The sequence below is a fragment of the Marmota monax genome, unplaced genomic scaffold, assembly GCF_021218885.2.
Source record: "Marmota monax isolate L192 unplaced genomic scaffold, Marmota_monax_Labrador192_F-V1.1 WCK01_AAM20220418_F8-fsc00108, whole genome shotgun sequence".
Classification (NCBI taxonomy): Eukaryota; Metazoa; Chordata; class Mammalia; order Rodentia; family Sciuridae; genus Marmota; species Marmota monax.
In genome coordinates, this window is record NW_026694593.1 from 1,261,269 (window position 1) to 1,261,502 (window position 234).

Genomic DNA, 234 nt, shown 5'->3' on the forward strand with positions numbered 1-234 from the left:
AGGTTCCAGCAGCTGTTACAAAGCTTACTTTCATCTTATTTGTGTGCTGTGCTAGAAGTCCTGTCTGCCTCTTGCCCCTTTTAGCCCGGTTCTTGTAACCTCCCCAGTGTCACTCATTTCATATCCAACTCCCCTCCTGCTCTGGTTTGTCCCCAGTGTCAGCCTTCACCCAAGCTCCTCGTCTGCTCTTTGCCTCTGGTTTTGGTTCTTGTTTTCACCTCATTTCACTTCTCA